This window comes from Molossus molossus, unplaced genomic scaffold (assembly GCF_014108415.1).
Source record: "Molossus molossus isolate mMolMol1 unplaced genomic scaffold, mMolMol1.p scaffold_m16_p_4, whole genome shotgun sequence".
Classification (NCBI taxonomy): Eukaryota; Metazoa; Chordata; class Mammalia; order Chiroptera; family Molossidae; genus Molossus; species Molossus molossus.
The window spans coordinates 108,404,247-108,416,888 of NW_023425377.1; the positions used below are offsets into that span (position 1 = coordinate 108,404,247).

At 49.0% G+C, this 12,642-nt stretch overlaps 1 protein-coding gene across 1 annotated transcript in view; it reads left to right on the forward strand.

The window, feature by feature from the left end:
• NR3C2 (nuclear receptor subfamily 3 group C member 2) overlaps window positions 1–12,642 on the forward strand; it is a 311,485-nt gene that overhangs the window by 250,133 nt on the left and 48,710 nt on the right. The gene's annotated exons all lie outside the window — the stretch shown is intronic.

The following is a 12,642-nucleotide window of genomic DNA, read 5'->3' on the forward strand; positions in this document are numbered from 1 at the left end:
AAGGAAGCAGATGAGAAATAGATTGATGATCAAAGAAACAAAAGCAGTGGAAAGATGAAAAGTGGACACCCAGTGCCAAGACACTGAAATAGTACCAGTCCTGATTTACCTAAGAGTACTGGTTCACCCAAACATGGCGAGCCGCAGACGACTTGATTCCAAGATAAATCAGGAACATCAGTCGTTGGTTCTCAAGGTGACCCTTCTTTTGGCAATGGCAAAGAATAATTCCACCACTGCGTGCATTTTCACCAAAGGCATGAAGTGAGGCCAAACAACTAACATGCACGTTTTAATTTACTTGTTTTCCTCAATAGTCTGTTGATATTATTAAATAATAAACCTGCTTTAAAATATGGTTTACAAACCCAAAGAAAGACATAGTGAGGAGAGCCTTTCCTTTAGAAGGATGTGGGTAAATAAGAATCTGTGTTAGTTTCATCCAGTGCATGTCCATCTCATTTTATCAGAAGATTAAAATGAGCCATTTAATTTTATTTAGTACATAAATTTTTGTCGTAAAATATATGCAACAAAATTCTCCATTTTAATCGTTTTACGTGTGTGGTGCAGGGGCCCTACTTGCTTTCACTTTGCTGTACAACCATCACCACTGCCCGTCTCCCGTTCTTTTCATCATTCTTAGCGGACACTCAGATCCCACGAAGCAATAATTACACATTTGCCCTTCCCCCAAACCCTGATAACCTCTACCCTATGAACTTGCCTGTTCTAGGTATTGCATATAAGTGGAATCATACAAAATGTGTCCTTTTGCAACTGGCTTATTTCACTTAGCACATCTTCAACGTCCACCCTTATTGCAGCATGTGTCAGAATTCCATTTTTGTTCAGAGATTGTGTGTCTGTGAATTCGCCTCCATCTGCATTTATTTGTAACCCTAGTGTCAACCCTTATAGCTCTTCTGGGCTTGTTTGCAGGCATGCAGAGAGGAGGCAATGAATGGAAGTCACCCAGAGTGCGTTTCAGCTGAGACTGCCATCCTGTTTCAGCTCTCATGTCATAAACAGGTGTCCTTTGCGTAGTCTGTTTAGTGCCACGGTTTTGCATTGTGCTTTTTGTGGGCGATTTCACTGTTTAAAATGACTCCCAAGGGTAGTGCTGAAGTCTAGTATTCCTAAGAGCAAGAAGGCTGCGATGTACCTTAGGGAGAAAATGCAGGTGTTAGGTAAGTTTCTTTCAGGCATGAGGTATAGTGCTGTTGGTGGTGAGTTTAACATTAAGGAATCAACAATATATGTTAATAAGGTGTCTTTAACAGAAATACACATAAAACAAGGTTATGTACAGATCAGTTGATGAAAACGTTACTACCGTTGACTCTTGAGAACAGAATCCTCTAATTCCCCTATAAGGGGCAGTTCTGTATTCTCCAATTCTGTCTTTGCTGCGACTTTCTAGAACATAGTACCTGATTTATTTTTACCAGATAAAAAGACTTGGCCACATTTTGTTTATTCATTTATCTGTTGATGGACATTTGTGTTGTTTTCACCTTTGCCTGTTGAGAATATAGCTGCTATCAATATTTGCAGGTAAGTATATTATTTGAATCCCTGCTTTCATTTCTTTTGGGTCTATACCCATAAGTGGAACTGCTGGGTCACATGGTAATTCTATATTTAACTTCTGAGGAACCACAAAGCTTTCCCACAGCAGTTGTACCGTTTAACATGCCCAGTGATGTAACAAGAGTTCCGAAGTCCCCCACCTCCCTGCCAAAGCCAATTTTCTCTTTTGTTTCTTTAATAGCTATACTAGTAGGTGAGGAGCGTTGTTGGGGGGGAGGGGGTTGAAATATGTTTAATATATAACATCATATACATTTAATGTCTACAACATGTTGATCTGATACATTTACACACTGTGGTATGTGCGCCAGGATAGAGCACCTCTGTCATGTCACATAATTATCATTTCTTTTTTTGTGTGGTGGGAACCATTCAAATCTAGTCCCTTGGAGCAAGTCCGATGATTATGATACAATATGGTCTGTATTCACTATACTGTGCAGCAGATCTCTGGGACTTATTAGTCTAGTAGTTACAAGTTTGTACCTTTAAACAGCATCTCTCCCATCCTCCCACCCCGAGCCCCTGACGACCACCATTCTACTCTGTTTTTACAAGTTTGGCTGTTTTAGGTTCTACGTATAAGGGATATCTCCCTGTATGTGCTTTCTCTATCTGATGTGTCTCTTCGTAGGTGTGAAGTGGCATCTCCTTGTGGTTTTGGTTTGCAGTTCCTTAGTGCTGGGAATCTTTCATGTGCTTATTGGCTATTTGGATGTCGTCTTTGAAGAAATGTCCAGTCACCCTGGCTGGTTTGGCTCAGCGGTTAGAGCGTGAGCCCGCGGACCGGAGAGTACCGGGTTCGGTTCCCACTACGTACCTCAGTTGCAGTTTGTCCCTGGCCCCGGTTGGGGTCATGTGGGTGGCAGCCACTCAATGTGTCTTTCTCACATCAATGTTTCTCTCTCTTTCTCCCTCTTTCCCTCCTGCTCTATCTGAAGATAGATGCAAAAATGTCCTCGGGTGAGGATTAAAAAAAAGAAATGTTCAGTCAAGTCTTTTGCCCATTTTTAATCGGGTTGTTTGACTTTTTGTAGGAATTCTTTATATATTCTCGATATTAAACCCTTATCAGAAAAATGATTAGTAAATTTCTCCCACTCTGTAGGTTGTCTTTTCATGCACTTGATAATATATTTTGATGCACTTTTAAAATTGAAGTTTTTAACTTTAATGAAGTCCATTTTATTTATTTTGTTATTTATGTTATCTATTAATTTTTATTTGTGTGCAAATATCCAAGTTTATAGTTCCAAACAAAAATGAAACTGAGGAGAAAGCACCTTATATTTGAAGCCTGGGAGAATTGATGTCATTAAAAAGTTCGAGAAATAATAAACCAAAATGAGAAAAAGAAAAGATCATATAAGCTTTTTATTCATTTACTTGTTACCAGAAAAAATGGAACCAATAAAATATATTTTTAATATTATAGATAGTTTAAGTGTTATGATATTATATAATATTTGAATGAAAACTTTGTTTCTTAAAACTTTTGACCTCAACCCGAACCTAGACTTTTATAAGTTTTCTGTCAACCAGAAAGAATAGGGTGGAGCTGTCTTTTTCAAAGGGCTGGGTGCGGGGGAAGGCTACGCCCAGGGGACATTTGGAAGTGACAGAAAGCCTTTCAGAGGGAGCGGGGTGCAGTAGCTCTGTTACAGGGTGCTCTCACAGATCCTGCATCTTTTAGGGAAACTAAAGTTACAGAGGGTGGCCTGCAACCAAAGTCTGAACGTGGATGCATGCTCTACCCTGCATTTATTCAGTGTTCTAAGCAGTGGAACCTAACAGTCTAATGGGGAGGAAGAAATTATTCAAAGAATTCCAAAGTTTTTATTATGATAAGTATTGAAAGGAAAATTGCTTTGAGGGCAAGCTGTTTATGGGAGGTGCTTATCTAGTCAGGAAAGGCTTCCCTGGATTGACTAAGCTAGTGTCAACCAGATGAAGGACGTATGGGAGGAGGGCAGCTGATTTACGCTGAGGCACCGGCATGTGCAAAGGCCCGGTGGTAGGAAGGGCCTGAACGCAAGGCATTGTAAAGATGGACACGGAGAGACATGCAAAGATGTTGAAAGGTACAATCAACAGGAGTTGCTGGTGGTTGGATTCTGGTGGAGTTTGAAGGGGAGGAAGAAGTCAAGGTCTAGGATGACTTCCAGGCCTCTGCCGTTTGGAAGGAAAGAGTAAGGGAGGTCAATTTTGGATATGCTAAGGTTGAATTGTCTTTGAAACATCATCCAAGAGGAAATATTAAAGAGGCAGTTATTTATACATATCAGAAACTTAGAGAGGTCCAGACCAAAGGAACACATTTTGAGCACAGTATAGAGGTGGAGGTTAAGGAAGGAAAGGCAGGGGAGTGTATGTCATAGATCCCAAGGAAAGAGGACCTTCGGAAAGAAAGCACAGTTCCCAATGTTAAATCATCTCCAGGGAGATGTGAACTGGAAGTCTCAAAGCAGGCGTCCCTCACTGCCCCCCAGCACCGTGCACATCCGTCTCTGCTGAGCGTGTCTCTTGGCCAGACCCCTCCCCCACGTGAGGAAGCAGTCTGGCATTTTGTGCAAGGGAGTACTGTATGCCATTCAGCTGAGGGTAGAGTGCTGATGTGGTCCTCCCCAGCCCTCGGCTGTTTGAGACCACGTCTCACCTGCACTGACAGCTCTCTTCTAGGTGTCTGTACCCCCCACTCACCCTTGTTTCAGTCGTACCTCCTCATTGAAGTTATGGAAGCTGTCTAAGCATTTTTAAATTCTAGCACCTAGCATTGTGTCCAAGGCATAGTAGGTAATGCATTAATACTTGCTGAATAAGTGAATCACTGAACAAATGAGCCAAACGGTATATGAATCAGTCTAGAAGGGCATTTCTAAGTTATCCTTTCTAATTATGAAGGTGAAGTTTATGGTAAAGAATTGTGATGGGGCATTGCTCTGTGAAAACCGTGAACAGAACTTCAGTAGGTAATCAGTAGTGTTTGTCTGTCACTGTGGAACAGATCTGCAGGTCCCCAGAGCCCCTACCCTCCGGCTGAGTACCAGCAATATAGGATTTGGCGGAAAGACGAGGGGTATGGAATAGCAAAGGAAAACATTCTGCCCAATTTTCTATTAAACCCAGGCATGAAGATGTGAGTTGATACTTTAAATTAGCATAGAACTTTCCTTATAAACTCAAAACTTTTCAAATAGATATTAAATGATTAATTATTCCATTTTACCTTGAAACTGCTTCTCATATATTGCACCAGATCACGGCAAGTATTCGCAGTTCTTATCAATTCAGTGCACATATTAAAACTCCCATGTGAGCCCGTAATGAAATTTCTTCAAAATGTTTTTTATTAACTTCAGAAGTGAAAGTTCAGTGTTACACTCTCTTTGAAGACCCAGCCAGTACAGTAGAATTAAAAGTATCTTTAAAAGCAGGTTTACATTGTCTCAAGTTGTAGTCCAGTGTATCTAGCTGACTCGCTCTGAAGCTTCCCAGGCTCTGGACCTTTTGCTTGGGCTCACAGGTCCTTGGAAAACTAGAGAAGGTGTAAGTCCTGGTTCCCTTTCCGCGGCTCCCAGTGCGCGCTGTGCTGTGGCTCCGGAGGTGGGGTCCAGCCCCACCATCCCTGGAAAGTGCAGGACGGGGCTGTCAGTCATCCCAGGCCCAGCTCATGGGTGCTATCCAGCCACGTTGTGTCCCCAGCAGGGCTCACTGTGCTGCCGTAGCCCAGTTGCCCTTAGCAAGGGCTCCCCAGCAACCCTGCCAGCAGGACGGGCCCTGGAGGTCGCTCCGTGTCTAGGGTCGCACAGCTCTCTAGGCCTGGCTCTCTCGCAGGCTGCGTGTTCCAGGCTGTGTCACTGCTGTCCCGGGGGAGTCAGAGCGTCCTGGGGGGGCGGGGACAGTGCTAAGCATGGTGTGAGTTTGAACGTGGCACTCCCCACCCCCTTCCAGAGGCTGGGCAGTTGATGTTCCTTAGCCGCTAGGGGCGACATCTGTGCCTGGACTCTCCCCCAGCCGGGCCAGGGCCAGTGATGGCCGAGGGACCGGAGTTCTGATGAGAGGGGCCAGGACATAGGATGGGGCCTGGGTCAGCTTCCCCTTCACTATACCCACCCCCTCTCCCCCTCCTCTGTTCCCTTTCTGCTGCTTTCCAGTAGGATTTCTCGGCTAGGCTCCCTGGGTCACTGTTCTGTTGTTTATGGCTCTGACCTCCTCCCTTTCCCTCCCTCCCTCCCTCCCTCCCTTCCTTCCTCTGTGACACACACACCTCTTCTCCCATCTGAACCCCAGGAAACGCAGGCCCTGTGCCAGCAGCTGGAGGGCCAGGGTCTGCAGCGGAAAGGTCAGAGCGCTTTGCTTGTCGGGCAGGAGGAGCAGGTCCCCATCGAGGGCCCGGGCTGACCCGTCGCCTGGTTCCCAGCGCCCACTGCCTTCTCTTGTGCCTGCCCGGCCCGTGCACGTGCTTCAGCGTGAGAGCCCTGAATGAAGAGAGCAGCGTCACACGTAGAAAATGGTCCCTTCTTGTCTGCAAAGGGCAGAAGCATTGCAGGATGGAATTCTCTTTCTTTTACGCAGAGGTGGGGTGCAGAGGATAGATACCTTGTCACCCAGGAGACGCTACACAGAGGGGACTGACTTGGGGGCTCAGTGGGGCCTGAGATTTGATAAGCTACAAACTAAAAATAATCATTCACTCAACATATAGGGGGCAGAGGGTAGGTACAGTCTTCTCAAACAAGAGGTATTTCTTTTCCATTTTTAAAATGTTTCAATTTCAGCCAACATTCGATGTTACGAGTTTCAGGTGTAGAGCACAGTGGTCAGACATTATGTAGCTTACAAGTGACCCCCCTGAGAAGTCTGGCACACACCTGACATCGCACATAGCTGTTATGTTATCATTACTGCCTGCTCCCCTGTGCTGTTCTTTACATCCCCATGCCTATTTTGTAATCCCCTGTTTGTTCAATAGTGTTTTTTGTTTTCCCATCTATGAAAGGGGGAACTTTTTTTTTTTTTTTTTGGTACATGCCCTTAGCGGGAACCGAACCCAGGACTCTCTGGTCCGCAGGCCAACGCTCCAACCGCTGGGCCAAACCGGCCAGGGCTCAATAGTGTTTTTTTCCTTAATGAACCAAGCATCACGATAAGAATAGAATTGGAGTAAAAAGATAATGTGCAGCCGTTTCCAGCAGAGGAATTGAGCGAAGGCGATGCTTGATGCAGTGGGCAGCTTGGCTGTGGACGCTGCTCCCGAGCTCCTGCTCACGTGACGAAAGGTCCTGGACTGAGCGTGCCAGGGACCCGACCGTCCTCACTGGGACAGACGAGAACCCTGAAGAGAGCAGTGTTCACTGAAGGCTAGAACCGCAAGTAGACTTTTTAACTCACTTCCTGACCCGATTCCTTTTTGCCAACCCCGCCTCTCCTGCTGCACTGCTGGGGAGGAGACACACGGTTGTCATTCAGTTCAGTCATTCACCAAGTATTTCCTGAGCCACTCCAGGACAATCAGCGCGTCCCAGGTGCTAGGAATGCAACAGTGCACGCACTGTGGAGCTCACACGCCACTGGTAGCTGTCTGGGGCAGTGGAGACCCTTTGTGAAGAGGGGCCACCTGCTGTGTCCCCAAGGCCCTGGTTTAGGCAGCATGCCTGGTCCTCTCTGATGGTTGGAAGTGGTATTTCACGTGGCAAGGGGTGGGTCTTGTCCTCCCCACAGGTGCCCTCTTTAGCCATACCAACCTCCTTTTGGTGCTTTAAAGGGTCCGATCTCATCCCTGACTCACTTCTTTACATTTGGGGTTCGCGCCGTGTGGGAGGACAGCATTCTCTCACCACCTTGTCTCAGCCCCGGGTATTCCTTACCCAGCAGCTTCTGTCCAACCACCAGATCTAGAGCAGACCCTCCGCCCAGCTCCTCCCATGCACCACGTGTTTGTTTTCCTTGCAGTAGGTCTCCTGCCCCACAGTGTCACCTGGGGGCGGGGGCAGGGGGGCAGGAGCTTGGTCTGTCTGGCTCCCCTTTGCAGCGCTGACACTTGGAATACTGTCTGGCATTAGTAAGTGCTTGATGGACTAATTAATTTCAAAATGCTGTTTTCAGCATTATTTCCTGCTGCTCCTCTGCGTAAACTCTGTGCCAGCCAAGTTGGCGTTTCTCTTCCCCAGTCCTGCCCCTCTGCTGAGTGCTTGCTCCCGCACTCTCTCCCTCTCCCAGGCCCCCGAAGGATGCTGCTTCTCCCTTGAAGTGTTTGACCTTCAAAGAGAGACTTTTCCTCCCCCCACTCTTCTTTTCTGTATCCATTGTTTGCTGCCGTATGTGTTTCATACACCTTCCACTCCAGACAGACCATGAACTCCAAGAGCACGGGAAGTGTACATGTCAATGTCCAGCAAAATGCTGTCTATGCAATTGGCACTCAGTGACTACTTCTGGTGTGTGAATGAGTAGTTTTCCTAGCACGGGGTCAGCAGCAAGGCTCCCGGTTTGGGTTTACCCTGCACTGGGTTTGGGGCCTGGCATGGGAACTTAATGAAAAGGATCCCTTCTTGGTGGAGCTTCGCGTTTTCCAGTTTTCCTCCAGGAACACTGCTGCGTGTTAGCATTTCTTGCATTGTCGTGCACTTGAGAAATTTCCTAAGTAGTTAATGAAGCTGGGTAATTGTCAGTAGGGTATGAAATTAAAGCAGAACAAATAGGAGGCTGCCAAGGGGAGGCACCGTCTCAACTATATATAACTATATTGGAGTCACAAGGGAGCTATTTTTCATTTTGAATAAAAGTCAAAACTAGTTTAAGATCATATGTTATCTTTAAAAGGCTTAGGGTGGCGAATATGGCATGTTTTTATTTCAATTAGCATGCTCAAGAACTTTGGTCTCTTCAGCTAAAAATACCCTTCAATACAACATCAGATCACGGGAGTGAATTTCTTCATTGAAAAGTTGATAGAGAAAAATTAATTTTGATGCAGTGATTATGTTGCGAAACTGGGCAGGGGAGGAATGGATTGATGGATTAATTACAGGACCAAGGAGGGCTCCAGGCTTCCCACTTTGACGCATGTCACAAGACACAAGGATGGTGGCCTGCATGGTACCCTCTGGATCAATGGTACCCTCTGGACTCGCATGTGTCTTGATGTATAAAGTGTTTAGACAGTTCCAGACCAGAACTGAGCCCCATGATTATCCGCTTTCATTGTGGCACAGAAGGATGATTTGAATTTATATCCCTCATCCCCAACCTTGAACCCCAAGCTGCTTTAATAGGGTTATGTATTCAGAGGACTCTGAAGAGGTCATTTAATTTTGGGGGGTTTCTGGGAGGGGTACTTTCTGAAAGAAACAGTGGAGAAGGCTGAGAAACAAACAAAACGGGTGCCCTGTTGGGAGGCCCTCGGCTTCTTGGTTTGAAAGCTCGGCTGTGAGTGTGGAGCCTTCAAGCTGCAGGTGGGGCGTCGCCCCAGCCAGTGTCCAATGTCCATTCTGGCAGCCTCTGTCTCCCTTGACCCACATCGGTGCCCCTCCGCCTTGAGCTGCACGTGCCCCGATAGAATCACCTTGTAGTCCGTAAACTCCGAATTCCCTTGTTGCTGCAAGTGTGACATCCCCTCCGTCCTAGTCAACTCCGGCCCCTCTGACACCCCACAGGCGAGGTGCCGGATCGCCGGCTTCCAGGAGGCCTCTTCTCATGAGACACTATCCAGTCATGGGGCCCCCCATGCTTACCTCCCGGAGGCCCCACCTCCCGATACCCTCACATGAAGGGTGGGGGTTTCCACATAGGAATGTGGAGGGGAAGCACGTTCAGTTCATAACATTGTCCATCTGCATGGACACTGGAGCCAGAGGGGGACTGGATGGTGTGAGCCGACGCTGCGAGCTCGAGAGGGCGCTGTGCTGTCCCCAAGCATCTCATTTCCGCTCTCAGCTCCAGGAAGCTGTGCTGTCCCCAAGCATCTCATTTCCGCTCTCAGCTCCAGGAAGCTGTGCTGTCCCCAAGCATCTCATTTCCACTCTCAGCTCCAGGAAGCTGTCCTGTCCCCAAGCATCTCATTTCCGCTCTCAGCTCCAGGAAGCTGTCCTGTCCCCATGCATCTGGTTTCCGCTCTCAGCTCCAGGAAGCTGTGCTGTCCCCATGCATCTGGTTTCCTCTCTCAGCACCAGGAAGCTGTCCCGTACCCGTGCATCTCGTTTCCGCTCTCAGCTCCAGGAAGCTGTCCTGTCCCCATGCATCTGGTTTCCGCTCTCAGCTCCAGGAAGCTGTGCTGTCCCCATGCATCTCGTTTCCTCTCTCAGCACCAGGAAGCTGTCCCGTCCCCATGCATCTCGTTTCCTCTCTCAGCACCAGGAAGCTGTCCCGTACCCGTGCATCTCGTTTCCGCTCTCAGCTCCAGGAAGCTGTCCTGTCCCCATGCATCTGGTTTCCGCTCTTCGCTCCAGGAAGCTGTCCTGTCCCCATGCATCTGGTTTCAGCTCTCAGCTCCAGGAAGCTGTCCTGTCCCCATGCATCTCGTTTTCGCTCTGAGCTCCAGGAAGCTGTCCCGTCTTTGTGCATCTCGTTTCCGCTCTCAGCTCCAGGAAGCTGTGCTGTCCCCATGCATCTGGTTTCCGCTCTCAGCTCCAGGAAGCTGTGCTGTCCCCATGCATCTCGTTTCCTCTCTCAGCACCAGGAAGCTGTCCCGTCCCCATGCATCTCGTTTCCTCTCTCAGCTCCAGGAAGCTGTCCCGTACCCGTGCATCTCGTTTCCGCTCTCAGCTCCAGGAAGCTGTCCCGTACCCGTGCATCTCGTTTCCACTCTCAGCTCCAGGAAGCTGTCCCGTCCCCATGCATCTCGTTTCCACTCTCAGCTCCAGGAAGCTGTCCCGTCCCCATGCATCTCGTTTCCACTCTCAGCTCCAGGAAGCTGTCCCCTCCCCGTGCATCTCGTTTCCGCTCTCAGCTCCAGGAAGCTGTCCCGTCCCCATGCATCTCGTTTCCACTCTCAGCTCCAGGAAGCTGTCCCCTCCCCGTGCATCTCGTTTCCGCTCTCAGCTCCAGGAAGCTGTGCCGTCCCCGTGCATCTCGTTTCCGCTCTCAGCTCCAGGAAGCTGTGCCATCCCCGTGCATCTTGTTTCCTCTCTCAGCTCCAGGAAGCTGTGCTGTCTCCGTGCATCTCGTTTCCTCTCTCAGCTCCAGGAAGCTGTGCTGTCCCCATGCATCTCGTTTTCGCTCTCAGCTCCAGGAAGCTGTCCTGTCCCCATGCATCTCGTTTCCGCTCTCAGCTCCAGGAAGCTGTCCCGTCTTTGTGCATCTCGTTTCCGCTCTCAGCTCCAGGAAGCTGTCCCGTCCCCATGCATCTCGTTTCCACTCTCAGCTCCAGGAAGCTGTCCCCTCCCCGTGCATCTCGTTTCCGCTCTCAGCTCCAGGAAGCTGTGCCATCCCCGTGCATCTCGTTTCCGCTCTCAGCTCCAGGAAGCTGTGCCGTCCCCGTGCATCTCGTTTCCTCTCTCAGCTCCAGGAAGCTGTGCCATCCCCGTGCATCTCGTTTCCTCTCTCAGCTCCAGGAAGCTGTCCCGTCCCCGTGCATCTCGTTTCCTCTCTCAGCTCCAGGAAGCTGTCCCGTCCCCGTGCATCTCGTTTCCTCTCTCAGCTCCAGGAAGCTGTGCTGTCTCCATGCATCTCGTTTCCTCTCTCAGCTCCAGGAAGCTGTGCTGTCCCCATGCATCTCGTTTCCGCTCTCAGCTCCAGGAAGCTGTCCTGTCCCTATGCATCTCGTTTCCGCTCTCAGCTCCAGGAAGCTGTCCCGTCTTTGTGCATCTCGTTTCCGCTCTCAGCTCCAGGAAGCTGTCCTGTCCCCGTGCATCTCGTTTCCTCTCTCAGCTCCAGGAAGCTGTGCTGTCTCCGTGCATCTCGTTTCCTCTCTCAGCTCCAGGAAGCTGTGCTGTCTCCGTGCATCTCGTTTCCGCTCTCAGCTCCAGGAAGCTGTCCTGTCCCCATGCATCTCGTTTCCGCTCTCAGCTCCAGGAAGCTGTCCCGTCTTTGTGCATCTCCTTTCCGCTCTCAGCTCCAGGAAGCTGTCCTGTCCCCATGCATCTCGTTTCCGCTCTCAGCTCCAGGAAGCTGTCCCGTCTTTGTGCATCTCGTTTCCGCTCTCAGCTCCAGGAAGCTGTCCTGTCCCCGTGCATCTCGTTTTCTCTCTCAGCTCCAGGAAGCTGTGCTGTCCCCATGCATCTCGTTTCCGCTCCCAGCTCCAGGAAGCAGGCGTGCACCATTGCTCTCCCGAGCTGAGGACACAGTGCTCCAGGTGCAGAGCCCGGACGTCGGCGTTTTCAACTGCATCAAGGCTCCTGCATTGCCTGTGGAACTTGGGGCCCGCATTGGGTTTCATGAAGTGGTTTCAGAGATTGTGTATATTTGGAACCTTCACTGACCATCTTTCATAAGAGTTGTTCTTTAAAATGGGTAATAAGTCCTGGCCCGTTTTGCTCAGCGGTTAGAGCTTCCACCTGCGGTCCAGAGAGACACGGGTTTGGTTCCCGCTAAGGGCACGTACCTTGGTTGCAGTTTGTCCCTGGCCCTGGTTGGGTCGTGCGGGTGACAACCACTAGATGTGTTCTCTTCACATCGGTGTTTCTCTCTCTCTCTTCCTCACTCTCCCTCCCAGTCTATCTGAACAAAAAATGGAAAAAATATCCTCGGGTGAGGATAAAAAAATAAATAAATAAAATAAATTGGGTGATTATATGCCCAATGGATAAAGAACCCAGATGGGAAATGTTCCTAGGCTCTGGCCAGTGTGGGTCAGTGGTTAGAGCTTTGGCCACCCACCAGGGAGTCACAGGTTTGATTGCTGGTCAAAGGCACACACCTGGGTTGCAGGTTCAGCCCTCACGTGCAGGAGGCAGCTGGTCAATGTGTTTCTCTCATATCCATCTCTCTCTCTCCCCCTCCCCCTCCTTCCCTTCTAGTCTCTCTAAAAAATCAATGGAAAAAAATATCCTCCAGTGAGAATTAAAAAAATATTTTTTTCTTAGAAAAATGGAAACTTTGGCCCTGGCCGGT